Source organism: Helianthus annuus, chromosome 15 (assembly GCF_002127325.2).
Source record: "Helianthus annuus cultivar XRQ/B chromosome 15, HanXRQr2.0-SUNRISE, whole genome shotgun sequence".
In the NCBI taxonomy this organism is placed as follows: domain Eukaryota; kingdom Viridiplantae; phylum Streptophyta; class Magnoliopsida; order Asterales; family Asteraceae; genus Helianthus; species Helianthus annuus.
The window spans coordinates 77,298,402-77,314,900 of NC_035447.2; positions in this window are offsets into that span (position 1 = coordinate 77,298,402).

Genomic DNA, 16,499 nt, shown 5'->3' on the forward strand with positions numbered 1-16,499 from the left:
TGAATATATAATATAATATAATATAATATCTAATATCTAAATATCTAAATTATAATAAAAGACTTCACTAAATGCACATGACAATTTCTTATACTTCCTTAACTATAATAAATTAACATAAGATTTTAAAAAATGTATTTTAGAATAATATTTAATAATGCATTTTATCTATTTAATAATAATAAAATAAATTGCATCTTAATCTTTACCAATTTTAGATTTATTGGGCACTTTTCATATAATTTAGATTTCGTATTTCATCTACCACTTACAATTATCATACTTTAGTAAATAAAATATAAAAAAGACGAAGAAGAAAGAAAATATTTGTTATTACTTTATCCGGTAAAATATATATCTATCTATACATATAATAAAAGAAACCAATTTAAAGACACGTGTCAATCAATTAAGCCATAAACAATTGTTTTTCCCCCCTAATCCCATCAACGCTTTTCTCTTTCACTCGGAATTTTTTATATAATCCGCTTCCGAGATTTAAGGAAACCCTAAATAATACCTTTTAATTAATCCAACTCACGTCTCTGTCGTTCACCTCTATGACAACCCTCCATTCTCCATCAGAATCGCAACCAACAATTTCATACTGCCCGTGCGCGAATTAAAACCAAGATACCTTCTACAATCGCTATAGTCGATGCGAAGCTGCTGTACAGGCGTCAAGATCAATTGAGGATACATACTGTTATCAATTTCGGTAAAGTTTTCTTTTTTCTGTTGTAATCAATTAAAGGGCATATATAATCTCTAAGGTTTTCTTTTTTAAGTAATGATCAATTCTTTAAATACAATAGTTTAATGAAAGAATTCAAACACTACAGGCCATGATGTGTATACATAAATGCTCATTGGCACGCTCAATAATTTTAATAAATAAGTTTATGAAAATAACTAGAAGTCAAAGTTTGAGGCTACTGGGATATGGTGAGTACCAGAACAAGTTTTCAAGATTTTGGATTATTTTCTTTCTTTAATTTTATATCTTTTTTATACCAATTTTCTTTACAGGTATGAACAAGGTATGAACACTGATGACATGGTTGCTTATGTTCTTGGATTTAATGTGGAGACGTAATACAACAATATAAAGTTTCAAGTTTGGGATCATGGTATGTATGCTAATTGTTCTTGATTTGAACGGATAGTCGCAATTGAATAACAACAGTAGTTTGTTAGTATGTTGTGATCTCTATTTGTCAATGGAGATAATTTGTGCAATTGAAATGGTAAACAATCGTGTATTCAATAGAGTTTATCTTGATTTAGATGGTAAACAGTACCCATAGTTAAGTTTATCTTTTGTTCAGTAGTGTTCAATAAAGTTTTAAAGCTATTGAAACATGCAGGCTTTTATATTTTTATATTTTTGTGTGATGTTATAACTATGTATTTATTGTTTAAAATTTTAAATATCAGCTGAGAGCATACATTTCCGATAACTTTTTTGCTTCCCCCACAGATTTAACAATTAAAAATCATACTACTTGCTCAACTGATATGTCCTAAGCCAATTATTTTGTTGCAATTTCAATTTATGTTACTTCCAAGTGCCAAGGTATAAATCAAAACAATAATATCTATTTTTTTAATTTTTTTTAATGAGAAAGTTTGAAACTTTGCTTTTAATGAAAAATTTTGATTGTTCAATTTAATAAATAAGGATTATGCCAAATTGGGATTGTTTTTTAACATTTACCCTTTTTTTTGCAATAAGCCATCAAAACATTGATATTCGGCTGTTCAACGGAGATCATGGATCACAACTTTAAAGGTCTGTTTGGTATGACGTAATGGAATAGACGAGGGAATGGAATGGTAGAGGGAATGGAATGGACGATGTAATGGAATGAATCATTACCATTCCATTTCTTGTTTGGTATCCATTTGAGAATGAAATGAATTATTAATTTGGGTTGTTTGGTAGGAAAGAACAGATGTAGGAATAAAATCGGTGGTGAGTGATGGTAGTCGATGGTGGTGGGTGGGTGGTGATAGGTGGCAGTTGTAGCGGTGGTCGGAGGTGGTGATAATGGTGGGTGGTGGCTGGGGCAGGGGTAGGTTGTTGGAGCGGAGGTAGGTAGCGGCGGCGACAATGGTGGTGGGTGACGCCGGCGGTGGTGGTTGGTGGTGGAGGTGGTGGCGGGTGAAGGCGGAGGTGAGGGGATGGTGGCTGTGGCGGGGGTGGTGGGTGGTGGTGGGTGACGGCGGAGGCGGATGTGTCGGCGGTGGGTGACAGCAGGGGCGGATGTGGGTGGTGGCGGGTGACAGCTGGGCGGAGGTGGGTGACGGCTGGGGTGGAGGGGGGTGGTGGTGGTGGCGGGGAAAGTGAGTGACGACGACGGTGGATGGCGGCAACAGTAGTAACGATGGTGGTTGTGTCGGTAGTGGTGTCGCCCGTTGGTGGCGGCGAAGGTGGTGGCGTGTGACAGTAGAGGTAAATGACGACGGTGGGTTATTAAAGACGGCAATAATAATAATAATAATAATAATAATAATAATAATAATAATAATAATAATAATAATAATAATAATAATAATAATAATAATAATAATAATAATATATTTCTTTCCATTCCTTGAAGGAATGAAAAAAAAACACCACCTTATAGAGGAATGAAAAATGTTATATTTGGAAGGTTTGCATTACTTGTGGAATGCTCCATTCAATTACCACATGATAACCAAACATGTTTCTTTTCATTCCATTAGAATGATCAATTCCATTCCGCCTTCTATTCCTTCATACCAAACACTACCTAACTTTTCCAGGTAAGAACATTTCAGATCTTTTCTTGTGGTAACCGCTGGACGGGTTGAGTTACGTATCTCTAAACCATTTTCTTTCTAAAAAATCATTGTGTCCAATATGACCACGTATATCTTAGTATTTAATAAAACTATAATTTTTTAATAAAATGATTCAAGAGGTTTTTTGTCGTTAATATGGTGGACGAATTCTGGCTCATATGACTGGCTTCATTTTTAGCCTTTGTGACCATTAGAGATTACACAACCCCAACTAACCCGTCTAAAAGTACATAGCTCAAAACTGCCACCTCCACATACATAAAACAACAATTTACCTTCAACAACTACAACAGTTTTCTTATTATTGCAATTTGCTTGATGTCTGGCTTTGTTATTTTATTTTTTTTGGATATAAGATTTGATTTAGTTACGTAATTTAATGATAATTTCTCATTTTTTTTCTTAAATTTGAACAAAAGTTGTTCAAATTGAACCTCAATTACAAGCTGAAAAGAATTTAATGATTGAAGTTGGGAACACAAAGTTGAGAATAGGCTAATGATACAAGTGAACTGAAGTTGTTTTGTGTTAAATATACGGGTACCAACCTTTAGTCAAATAGGAGTAACTTTGCTGGCGTCTTTATTGACCATTTTACAAAATGACGACACTTTTTCCTCTTATGAATTGGAATCAAAGGGTGTATCGGCCCTACTTTTGTCTAAACATGTATTTGGGTTTGAAGCGCGCTACACATTTCAAGAAGATTGTGATGTTGTTTAAGAATCTCCGCCCCAATTTAAGATCAAGCTTAGGTTTGTAAAATTTATAAACTAGCTTCCAACTCAAGATCCATATTGGTGTTTCCTATTTAATTTTTTCATCAAATAAATTTAGCCATTGTACTTGCAAGATTTAGGCTATGAGGATGTTGATTTTCCCCTCTTTTTTCAATGAGGTTAATTTGACAAGCTTCAGGCTGACTTTATATTGATTAATACAATATACATCCTTCTCCTCAAAATATCTTTTCACGTTCTTTATCGGACATTTAAATCTTAATTATGGGTACTGTAATTACATTGTTTTGTGTTATGAGTGGGTGGTGTTATATTGAGTATACCATCTATTTGGGGTCACAAATACTGACAATGAATTCATACGTGAACTAATTAAGGTTAAATGTATATAATTTTAAAACAAGATTGTTAATCTACCTATTAAGTTTGTGTCCAACAGAAAGGGTCGATTTTATGTCATAAATAAGATGCAATAAGTAATTTCAATCATAGGTATTTAAAGCTTTAACAATTTTAAGCTTTAACAATTTTGCAATTATTATTGTTCAACCCGTGTAATACACGGGTCAATAACCTAGTACTATATAATAAAAGAAACTAATGAAAGGACACATGTCATTCATCGGAGCCATCTGTTTTTTAGTTTTCTCATCTTTATATCCTACTTAATTATAATTAATATTAATTAAAAGATAATTATAAAATAAAATTTAGTGTAAATTTAAACAATTCGTATAGAAGATAATATAGTCTTTTGAAGTATTTGTTAGATTTCAAAATTATTTATCTTGAAATTAATAAAAGACGTACACTAAATATAAATTAATATAATGTAAAGAGTTAAATATCATTTTATGTCACACCCTGGCTTTGCGGAAGCGTGGGTTAATTGGTGTGACTTCTTAATACCATAGCAACAATCATAACAATGCTATATGATAAAAACATATGATATTCATCCAATAATAAAGTTTAGAAAATCTCATTTTCAACAATCACAAAATAAGTTACAAACCTTGACTTGATTTAAATGAGTTCATAAAAACTTATCAAAAGACTTTAAAACAATACTAGGTTTAGAGATATGTAATGTAACAACCCGCACTTTCGTGCGTTGTTACTATTCGATACACTCGTTACGCCTAGCACCAGAGATTCGGATCATAATGTAACTATATCAGATACATCGCTGAATCGAAGTATAATCGAATAATTACGCATATTCTATCGCTATTACAAACCTATTTTCAATAAATTATAACACTCACGATGATGTTGAGTGAGGGCTTAATCTACCCTCCTCGATAACCGTTAGGTGTCAAGACGTAAACAAGCAACACTAACAAAGACTATCGGGTGAGTACCATGTCTCCAGCCATCATGACGATGTCGGCAACACGAGCAAGTAGTGCCCCGATAATCATTGTGGCACATCACATCGAAGAACGCACTCGAAGGCACGCGTAACTCGATCATCGCACCGAATATTGGATATATAGATACGTATATACGGCCCTTTTGTGATTAATTATAATAAATAATTAAATAATTATATAAATATATGAAATTATGACTCAAAATGTCGAAATCGCACCAAAAACGAGGATCAAGGGCTTCCGTACGGACGGACCAGCCAAACGGCTGGGCCAGTCGATCGGACGGGCCAGCCGATCGGCTGGGCCGCCCGATCGAACGGGCCATCCGATCGGCTGGGCCGGCCGATCGGATAGAACAGCCATCCGGCTGGACCATCCAATCGAACGGGCCAGCCGATCGGCTGGGCCGTCCGATCGGACAGGCCAGCCGATCGGTTGGGCCAACCGATCCGGCCCACCTTTTCCTCCTTTTCCTCCTTCCTTGCCTATAAATACCCCTCTTCACCCTCCAAGCACTTGTTGTTGCTGCTGCCACTCGACCAAGACATTCCAGCTCCTTACTCTTCCGATTTCTCGCGATTCTTGTAAGTTTTTAACTCAAATCTTGTACCACTTGATCTATATGCAATCCTTCATCTTTCTATCTTTCAAAATCCGACTTTTAACCGTGAAATCAATGGATTCGGAGTGTTCTAGGGTGATGTCACCATGGAGTTCTTCAAAGGTGATGTCATCCCATGAAGAACAACTCGGATCCGAATGGTTTCCATGCGATTCTTCATGAATCTCGTCCAAATCCATGTTTTCTAATCAAGAAGCCATGGATTTGAGATGTTCAGAGTGATGTCATCACAAAGTTCTTATGAACTTCAAATGTTGGCCTCATTCCACTAAGAACAACTCAGATCTAAGAAATTCCATAAGGATAATCAAGGTTTTCATATCAAATCTATACACAAAAATGGTAGAAACAGAGCTTAGACCGACCTTCTACTCATTCTTAGTGTCGTGTTGGTCAGGGATCTGATTCCTACCGAAGAGACGACAAATTTCAGGTTAAACACGGAAAAACCGCCAAGAACGGCCAGTTCTGATGGAACGGGGTGATTCCCGGCCGATAGAATAGGTCGGAATTGATAGAATTTCAGTTGTTCAACGCGTCACAACAACGTCTCGACCAAAAACACCGAAGAACACTCGAAAATCATCGAAAACAGCTGGACAGGCTGGCCGATCGAGCGGCCCAGTCGATCGAGCGGCCCAGCCGATCGGCTGGACCAGCCGATGGAACGGCCCACTCGATCGAGCAGCCCGGCCGATCGAGCGGTCCATCCGAATGGGCCAGCTCAATCCAACTTTTCGTCCAATTTCACGTAATTCGATACCGTTTAACGCGTAATCCAATACTTATGCAATTAGTCTGAAATCAGGACATTCTCAGGCACCATCCCGTCAATCCAACCGAATACGCACAGTGAGTATACTTGACCCCTTTTATCGAATTTTGGGTGTAACATATGTTCCTTATAAATCGAACTTATCAAACGAATGATTCAAATTGTTAATCTATCACTTGCGAATAACTGTTTGCATAGATATACGTGATGTTAGTTGCATGTATGCTAGGACTTATACTCGTGACGTCCCACCCAGACTAGTATTGTCACACCCCCAAAATTCACCCGCGGAGTACTACCGCTTGGGAGCGTGACTGACCAGGATCCTAACCACCAATCATATTGAACGTGCAATATAGTTAAGTATAGCGGAAGCATTTAAGCAAAACTCAAACATAGTGTTAACGTATGAAATATCATAAGAGTTAAAATAGCATTCACAATCCTTTGCCCACAACGACCTGCTCCTCCCTGTGCAAGCTCCATAATGTACCTAAGGTCCTGCAAGGCATGCAGCAGAGAGTCAACAACTAGTTGAGCGAGTTCACAGAAAGTAAGTTCAGTAATAGAATAGTATAACAAGCATTGCGTTCGTTCATCTAATCATGCATCGTATTAGTTCGTTCATTGTTCATGTATAGTATTGATTAGCATCGCGGGCCCTTTCGGCATGTATGCGAAGATTTGGGTTAATACTCCCAAATATCCTAGACTATGTATATTTGTATCGCTGGCCACCCTGGCATGTGTGCGAAGTTCTAATATGTCTAGTTCGCAGCCTTCCCGAGGCATGTGTGCGAAGATCAGTCATAATTATCGCAGCCAACCCTTGGCGTGTGTGCGAAGATCTGTTCAAGTAGGTATACTAGTCTAGCCATATCTTATCATTCACCATCCTCACCCTGAGGACTTATATCATTAAGTTCCGTTAATTAAGTATGTACGTATAATTCATTCAATCCCATTCCCACCCTGGGAACCCCATGCCTTGGCTGTGTGAACTCACCTTGGTTTGCTCGGCAGATACACAAATAAAAGGTTCTTGAACTAAAGTGGTCAACCGCGTCCTAACAGGGTTACCATACAAGTCAGGTTTGGTTCAAGTAATGCACGTATAAATCAAAGCAAACACGTAGCACGTTTATCAGTCAAAGCATATCATACTCATACTTGTGTGTCTTGGATGGTTGGGCCATTGAGCTTGTGCGAGCCCAACCATCTTGTGCGATGTCAATGTCTAAGCCCAAAACACTACCCGGCCCAACGTATAGGTAAATAGTTCATCTTGTGCTATTCAGACTAACCGGCCCAGCTATCATAACAATTCATAACATATCGGCCCAATACATTAAACAAATAACAGCCTTGTGCGATACAATTGGTCTTGTACGATCGGACAAGCCCAACCCAAATATAACCTACGGCCCAAAAGTTAAGCAGGCATACAACATGAGCGGTCCAGCTTCATTTCCCAGCCCAAAACTACAGCCCAACAGTTAAAAGTTCACGTAAAGGTCTCAGCCCAAACAATCAAACAGGATTAACTAGTGCGGCCCAATGGACGATGTAGCTTGTACGACCCGGGTGGGCTTGTACGATCCAGCACCCTTGTGCGATCCGTACCAGCCCAATCCGATATGCATGTCCGGCCCAACTCGTGACGGCTTGTCAGTTCGTGTGATCCAATACGCCTTGTGCGATCAAGAACACCTTGTGCGACCAGGTGCCCTTGTGCGTATGGATCATCTCATGCACTCGGGTCAGATTGGTGTGATGGGGGTCTCTTGTACGATCCGAGTCCCTTGTGCGATTAGTTTGAGTTTCCGGAAAAACATGTATTCAGTTACAATTATTCAACAAGTTTCCTTATCTATACTCATCAATTAACAAGTTTCCAATTATTTGTTTAGCATGGAATCGATCAAATAATGGCAGTTATCCTTTAATCCATATGAACACATATCAACAGTTTCAAGGCCACTATCTAGTCGATCAAATCATGCAATTATAGATTATCACACAAGAACCCTAAACCGGATTAAACAAGCTTTGAGACATGCCATACATCATAGATCAAGAACACATCCTAATACATTCAATCGGATTAAACATAACAACATCATGCAAGCCGATTTCATACGTAACCCGATTCACTAATATATCAACAAGTTATCAATCCGAAGCATATATCATCACAGTAATTTAACAAGCATCATTGAATCGATTTAAGCTTATTATCATGCAATACAACTACAAGATCATCTTTATACGGTTCATATCATTCATCGCATCAATCAACCCTAATGGTTCTAATCAAATCATATAATCGATCACACGTACAACAACAACAAACACTAACCGATTTGATAGAGGTGATCCGATTGCTAGGAATCTTCGGGAGAAAGAATGCTTGCCGTCTGGTTCCAAGAAGAGAGAAATAGAGCTAGGGTTTTTGATAAGTGTATTGAGTTTTGCAAAATATGAGGAGATTGCAACTACTCTAGGTGTTATGCGTGTGGGTTGGGTAGGCCGAACCTTAACATGGGCTACCCTATGGCCCAATTACAAGTAATACGACCCAAGCTCGGCTTGTGCGGTCGAGTGTGTGATGCATTGATGTGCGATCAGGCCATGTACACATATAAATTCATATAGCATCTCATGCATTAATTCAATAGAAGCACATATCACATAACATACAATAAATATTCGCTAAATCAATCAAGTTCATATAGTTGTGTCGTGTTCGAAACATTACACAAAAATGGTCTAAAGTTCGAGTTGTCACATTATCCCCAACTAATTGGAAATTTCATCCCGAAATTTGGTATGCACTCACTGAGGAAGCTAAGTAAGTTCAATCGTTCACTGGTTTTCCTGGGGTGTCACATCCTCCCCCCGTTGATCTGGAATTTCGTCCCGAAATTCCGAAGTAGTAGCTTTAGCCTCAGTGGTGGTTGCATTGGTTCCGAATAACTGGGGGTACTTTTCTGTCATCCTGTCTTCACGTTCCCAGGTGTACTCTGGGCCACGTTTGGAGTTCCAACGAACTCGAACAAGAGGGATTCTCTTGTGTTTGAGGACCTTCACATCCCGGTCCGTGATTTCTACTGGTTCCTCGACGAACTGCAACCGCTCGTCGATAGTGAGTTCCTTAAAAGGAATGATGAGGTTTTCATCTGATAGGCACTTCTTTAAGTTTGACACATGAAAGACATTGTGAACTGCCCCGAGTTCAGCTGGTAGGTTCAACTTGTATGCAACTTTGCCAACCTTTTCTATGATTTCGAATGGTCCGACATACCGCGGATTTAGTTTGCCCCGTTTGCCAAAACGAACCACACCCTTCCGGGGTGAAACTTTCAATAAAACCCGGTCCCCGACCTCAAATTCCAATGGCTTTCTACGCTTGTCCGCGTAGGCTTTCTGACGGTCGCGTGCTGCCGCCATGCGTTGTCGTATCTGTGCAATCTTTTCTGTGGCGTCCACTACGATCTCTGGACCCGTGATTTGACCATCCCCCACCTCTGCCCAACAGAGAGGTGACCGGCATTTACGCCCGTACAATGCCTCGAATGGAGCGGCTTGAATGCTGGTATGATAACTATTATTATACGAGAACTCCACCAAAGGGAGATGCTTTTCCCAGCCATTGCCGAAATCTATAACGCATGCCCGAAGCATGTCTTCAAGAGTTTGAATCGTTCGCTCAGACTGCCCATCCGTCTGAGGGTGATAAGCTGTGCTCATGTCTAACCGTGAGCCGAAAGATTTATGCATCGCTTGCCATAGCTCTGACGTGAATCGTGCGTCGCGATCCGAAATACTAGATGTGGGCACCCCGTGCCTCGAAACAACCTCCTTAAGATAGACGTCTGCGAGAGTGGAGAACTTATCCGTTTCCACGCTGGGATCTAGGTAAGCCTGTAACGAAATCCATGGAAATTTCTTTCCATTTCCATTGAGGTATCTTAGGCTGCTGAAGTAGGCCAGCTGGTTTCTGACATTCAACCTTGACTCTCGCACAGGTTAAGCATTTTCCAACGTACGTAGCAATGTGGGCATTCATACTAGGCCACCAATAAGTAGTGCTGATGTCGTGGTACATTTTATCCAACCCTGGATGTACCGAGTAGCGAAACTTGTGAGCTTCATCCATTACAAGTTCGCGTAGACCGCCATAAAGTGGGACCCAAATACGCCCCATCACATAGTAGGCGCCGTCTGCCCTTTGTTCCATTTGTTGTCGTATGCCGCGTAAGGCTTCAGCCTTGACGTTTTCGGGCTTCAATGCTTCTGTCTGAGCATCTCGTATCTGTGCGGGAAGGCTAGGCTGAATTGTAAGCTGTAGCGCTCGCACGCGCTGAGGTAGAGTGTCCTTCCGACTGAGGGCATCCGCCACAACATTGGCCTTGCCTGGATGGTACTTGTTGGCGCATTCATAGTCGTTTAAGTAGTTCATCCCATCGTCGTTGATGCATGTTTAATCCTTCTGCTTAAGGATATGCTCGAGACTCCTGTGATCGGTGTAAATCGTGCACCTGGTACCGTACAGGTAGTGTCGCCATATCTTAAGCGCGAAAACAACAGCTCCCAGCTCTAAATCGTGCGTCGTGTAGTTCCGTTCATGAATCTTAAGTTGACGTGAAGCGTAAGCAATAACCTTGTCGCGCTGCATTAACACACATCCAAGTCCCCGAATGGACGCATCACAATAACCCACGAAGTCATCTGTGCCCTCTGGCAGAGAGAGGATAGGTGCACTGCGAAGTCTATCCTTTAGGTGCTGAAAAGCAGTCTCCTGGGGATCTCCCCAACGGTAGGTGACACCCTTCTGTGTCAGTAGCGTAAGCGGCTGAGCAATCTCCGAGAAATCCCTGGGTAAGCCGTCTGTAGTACGTGGTGCAGGCCATTTTCTGGTCGAGTCTACCTTGGATGGATGGATCCCATCCTTGTTCACTACGTGGCCTAAGAGGTGAACTTCACGAATACTATTACGAACTTGTCTAGGTAGGGTTCGCACACCCTGTTCATAAGGTCCTTAAATACGGCAGGTGCGTCCAAATATATCAAATCGTCGATCCTATCAAACATAAAGTATAGTAGTTAAGATAATTCATAAAACCCAATACGATTGATGTTCAAACCAAACTTTATTTGAGTAACAGAGACATAATAAGGAAAACCCAAAACAAGTTATAAGTTCAAATATCGTTCATTGCGTCCCCTCGTCCCAACACGAAAGCTCGACCTCTTGCCTCGTTGCCATTGTTGTTGTTGTTCCCGTTGCCCTGGTTATTGTTGTGGTTCTGATTCTGGTTCAACTGAGGGCAATCGCGTTTGTAATGACCTTCTGCCCCACACTGGAAACATCCCCGATTTCCACGCTGTGGCTGCTGCTGCTGTGGGTTCTGAGGAGCTGGTGGTGGAAGTTGCTGGTTCTGATTAGTTGGCCGAGAGCTTCTGCAATCTTTGGCTTCGTGCCCTATCTTGAGACATCTCTGACAACGTTCTTTGCGACACCTTCCACTGTGGTGCCTGTTACACTTGTTACATAGTGGGTGTACTCCCCTGTACCCACCCTGCTCCTGACTGCCAGATGATTGCTGACTCGGATTCTGGTAGTCATTCGTCCTACGCTGCTGTGCTTGAGACTGAACGGAAGCTGATCCCCTGCTGGAATCCCCATCCCATTTCCGTTTGTTGTCGTTGGGTGTAGCAGAAGTGGCAGCTGGAGTGACTGTAGCAGTAGCGTTGACACGCTTAGGCAGTTTATTCTGATCCACTGCCTGATCGGTAATGCGATGAGCGAGGCGCTGAATTTCCTGAATGTTGTCAAGATTAGCCGAAGTAACATGGCTCTGGATCTCTGGCGCCAATCCCTTGAGATACATCTCAATGCGCTTGTATGGAGGGTCCACCATAGTTGGACACAGAACGGCCAGCTCGTTTGACCGTTTAGTATACGCTTCGATCTCTGATCCAACCATTTTCAAATTATACAGCTCGTCTTCCAACTTGTGAATATCTTCACGTGTACAATACTCACGCTTGATGAGTTCCTTGAAATCGTTCCATGGGGTGGCGTTAGCAGCTGCCAACCCTAAGATCTGAACTTGGGCGTTCCACCAAGTCAATGCTATTCCTTCCAAAGTGCCGGTGGCAAACTTGACCTTGCGAGCCTCAGGGCACTCGCACATTTCGAATACTGATTCTAACTTTTCAAACCAATGGAGGAGTCCCACCGCCCCCTCTGTGCCGCTGAAGGTACTTGGACGACAGTCCATGAAGTTCTTAAAGGTGCAAACTTGCTGCGCTGGTTGACCTATTGTGTACGAATATGACAAGGTTTAAATACAAGGGCTAGTTCAGGAATGTAGGATCTAAGGATCCTAGCGTAAGTTATAACTATAGGATATACTACCTGCTTGAGCAGCTGCAAGTGCCGCAGCAACTTGAGCTTGAACGAGAGCCTCTAGCTGGGCTTGAGTCATGTTGATTCGTCCAGACATGATCTTCATAGTAAAAGTAACGTAAGTGAGAGTGGTTCGCGAGTAGGGCGATGACAGAAAAGTGTAAGCACATAGGTATTCTCATGTAATAAAGTCGTGTGTATCTAAGCGTAATGCGAGCAAAGTTCTAAGCAGTTCTAGCAAACAGGCAATAAACATAAACCTTATTACCTAGGATGTCGAGTCTTGCACGTGGAGCGAAGCGTCGTTGTGGATCGTTAAGAGCACTGTTCTGGTTATAGTCTGGTTTTAATAAAAACGTTTTCCCATATTAAAACCTAGTTCTCTATAACCAATGGCTCTGATACCAATCTGTCACACCCCCAAAATTCACCCGCGGAGTACTACCGCTTGGGAGCGTGACTGACCAGGATCCTAACCACCAATCATATTGAACGTGCAATATAGTTAAGTATAGCGGAAGCATTTAAGCAAAACTCAAACATAGTGTTAACGTATGAAATATCATAAGAGTTAAAATAGCATTCACAATCCTTTGCCCACAACGACCTGCTCCTCCCTGTGCAAGCTCCATAATGTACCTAAGGTCCTGCAAGGCATGCAGCAGAGAGTCAACAACTAGTTGAGCGAGTTCACAGAAAGTAAGTTCAGTAATAGAATAGTATAACAAGCATTGCGTTCGTTCATCTAATCATGCATCGTATTAGTTCGTTCATTGTTCATGTATAGTATTGATTAGCATCGCGGGCCCTTTCGGCATGTATGCGAAGATTTGGGTTAATACTCCCAAATATCCTAGACTATGTATATTTGTATCGCTGGCCACCCTGGCATGTGTGCGAAGTTCTAATATGTCTAGTTCGCAGCCTTCCCGAGGCATGTGTGCGAAGATCAGTCATAATTATCGCAGCCAACCCTTGGCGTGTGTGCGAAGATCTGTTCAAGTAGGTATACTAGTCTAGCCATATCTTATCATTCACCATCCTCACCCTGAGGACTTATATCATTAAGTTCCGTTAATTAAGTATGTACGTATAATTCATTCAATCCCATTCCCACCCTGGGAACCCCATGCCTTGGCTGTGTGAACTCACCTTGGTTTGCTCGGCAGATACACAAATAAAAGGTTCTTGAACTAAAGTGGTCAACCGCGTCCTAACAGGGTTACCATACAAGTCAGGTTTGGTTCAAGTAATGCACGTATAAATCAAAGCAAACACGTAGCATGTTTATCAGTCAAAGCATATCATACTCATACTTGTGTGTCTTGGATGGTTGGGCCATTGAGCTTGTGCGAGCCCAACCATCTTGTGTGATGTCAATGTCTAAGCCCAAAACACTACCCGGCCCAACGTATAGGTAAATAGTTCATCTTGTGCTATTCAGACTAACCGGCCCAGCTATCATAACAATTCATAACATATCGGCCCAATACATTAAACAAATAACAGCCTTGTGCGATACAATTGGTCTTGTATGATCGGACAAGCCCAACCCAAATATAACCTACGGCCCAAAAGTTAAGCAGGCATACAACATGAGCGGTCCAGCTTCATTTCCCAGCCCAAAACTACAGCCCAACAGTTAAAAGTTCACGTAAAGGTCTCAGCCCAAACAATCAAACAGGATTAACTAGTGCGGCCCAATGGACGATGTAGCTTGTACGACCCGGGTGGGCTTGTACGATCCAGCACCCTTGTGCGATCCGTACCAGCCCAATCCGATATGCATGTCCGGCCCAACTCGTGACGGCTTGTCAGTTCGTGTGATCCAATACGCCTTGTGCGATCAAGAACACCTTGTGCGACCAGGTGCCCTTGTGCGTATGGATCATCTCATGCACTCGGGTCAGATTGGTGTGATGGGGGTCTCTTGTACGGTCCGAGTCCCTTGTGCGATTAGTTTGAGTTTCCGGAAAAACATGTATTCAGTTACAATTATTCAACAAGTTTCCTTATCTATACTCATCAATTAACAAGTTTCCAATTATTTGTTTAGCATGGAATCGATCAAATAATGGCAGTTATCCTTTAATCCATATGAACACATATCAACAGTTTCAAGGCCACTATCTAGTCGATCAAATCATGCAATTATAGATTATCACACAAGAACCCTAAACCGGATTAAACAAGCTTTGAGACATGCCATACATCATAGATCAAGAACACATCCTAATACATTCAATCGGATTAAACATAACAACATCATGCAAGCCGATTTCATACGTAACCCGATTCACTAATATATCAACAAGTTATCAATCTGAAGCATATATCATCACAGTAATTTAACAAGCATCATTGAATCGATTTAAGCTTATTATCATGCAATACAACTACAAGATCATCTTTATACGGTTCATATCATTCATCGCATCAATCAACCCTAATGGTTCTAATCAAATCATATAATCGATCACACGTACAACAACAACAAACACTAACCGATTTGATAGAGGTGATCCGATTGCTAGGAATCTTCGGGAGAAAGAATGCTTGCCGTCAGGTTCCAAGAAGAGAGAAATAGAGCTAGGGTTTTTGATAAGTGTATTGAGTTTTGCAAAATATGAGGAGATTGCAACTACTCTAGGTGTTATGCGTGTGGGTTGGGTAGGCCGAACCTTAACATGGGCTACCCTATGGCCCAATTACAAGTAATACGACCCAAGCTCGGCTTGTGCGGTCGAGTGTGTGATGCATTGATGTGCGATCGGGCCATGTACACATATAAATTCATATAGCATCTCATGCATTAATTCAATAGAAGCACATATCACATAACATACAATAAATATTCGCTAAATCAATCAAGTTCATATAGTTGTGTCGTGTTCGAAACATTACACAAAAATGGTCTAAAGTTCGAGTTGTCACAAGTATAGTACTATTGCGCCCGACGGGGTCTAGTTATGCCATCGAAGAGTCGAGCATCGAGGACTTAGCTGGTAGTATCAGTTTTGTGAGTATATATGTCGTGTATTACGTTTATGCATATGGAAATTCGCAGCACTTTAAACTATTCTACTATTACATATCAAACCTGTATACTCGCCAATACTTTTCTATTGACAATATTTTAACGTATGTTGCAGGATTAGTCGAAGTCTACATCAAATCAAGCTAGGAAGTCTAGAAACTCACCTAAATTCTAGGTTGACGGATTTGAATTGTTCGAGAGGACAAGAAATCTGTGATAACTTATGTGATTGCATTGTTTGTTAGTATGGGATGACAAATGTAATTAATATTATCGCAACATAGTTGTTATGGATTCTTTTGAGCAATCTGATTCGCCTAGTGTCGCGCCCCGATGATTCCGCCATCGGTTGGGGTGTGACAGATTGGTATCAGAGCCATTACTATAGGGAATTAGGCAAGACTCGACCTAGTCCGGGTCAACGTCTTAGAGAGTGACCTAGTCTATAGTCTAAGCACCCACAGGCTGCCTCGTACGAACCCAGTAGGGTTTGTATTGCGCTTACCTGAAGCTTCTGATCGAAATTGCAAAAACTACAACTTTGTGTGAACCCCGCATACTACAACTTCACACAAAGAAGCCTTTCCTAAGGCTGGAACACTACCTAGCCTTTCCTAAGGCTGACATAATACACATGTTTTCGAAAAATACTCGCATCTCACAACCGAGCGATCCAGTCGAGACCAGGTGTGAAAACCAGTAACT